Source organism: Ailuropoda melanoleuca, unplaced genomic scaffold (genome assembly GCF_002007445.2).
Source record: "Ailuropoda melanoleuca isolate Jingjing unplaced genomic scaffold, ASM200744v2 unplaced-scaffold24971, whole genome shotgun sequence".
NCBI lineage: Eukaryota > Metazoa > Chordata > Mammalia > Carnivora > Ursidae > Ailuropoda > Ailuropoda melanoleuca.
This window is the reverse complement of record NW_023194916.1, coordinates 1-741: the sequence shown is the minus strand read 5'-3', so window position 1 is coordinate 741 and position 741 is coordinate 1. Positions and strand designations below refer to the sequence as shown.

Below are 741 nucleotides of genomic sequence, written 5' to 3'. Positions count from 1 at the left end.
TGCTGGCAACAATGGCATATGATCGGTATGTGGCCATATGCAAACCATTACTTTATCCAGTCATTATGTCCAATACCCTGTGCATCCGGCTGATACATTTGTCATTTTTAGGTGGCCTTCTTCATGCCATAATTCATAGTTCTTTTTTATTCAGATTAACTTTCTGTAATTCCATCACAGTACACCACTTTTACTGTGACATTATACCACTGTTTAAGATTTCTTGTACTGACCCTTCTATTAATTATCTGATAGTATTTATTTTCTCTGGGTCAATACAAGTATTTACCATTTTGACTGTTCTTGTCTCTTACACACTGGTTCTCTTTACAATCTTAAAAAAGAAGTCTCTACAAGGCATAAGGAAAGCCTTCGCCACCTGTGGAGCCCATCTCTTATCTGTGTCATTATACTATGGCCCCCTCCTCTTCATGTATGTGCGCCCTAGATCTGCACAGGCAGATGGTCAAGATATNTCAAGATATGACGGATTCTCTATTTTACACTGTTATAATTCCTGTGTTAAACCCAATGATCTATAGCCTGAGAAATAAGAAAGTCATAGATGCACTGAGAAAAATGTTAAAGAAGACTTCTTAGTACTTATAGAACATCTGTTCTTCTTCCATTAGAATAACACAAAAATTTTGCAGATTAGATGTTCCTATGCGTTGATTAGTATTCAAAGGTTTTGGAAGTTATAATTGCCCTAGTGTTCAAATGACTTAAGGTGGGGCTACA

General features: G+C 36.6%; 1 pseudogene; it reads left to right on the top strand.

Annotated features, from left to right (window-relative positions):
* Positions 1–2: 2 nt before the first annotated feature.
* LOC117798103 lies at positions 3–600 on the top strand (annotated as a pseudogene).
* The last annotated feature ends 141 nt before the right edge of the window (positions 601–741 follow it).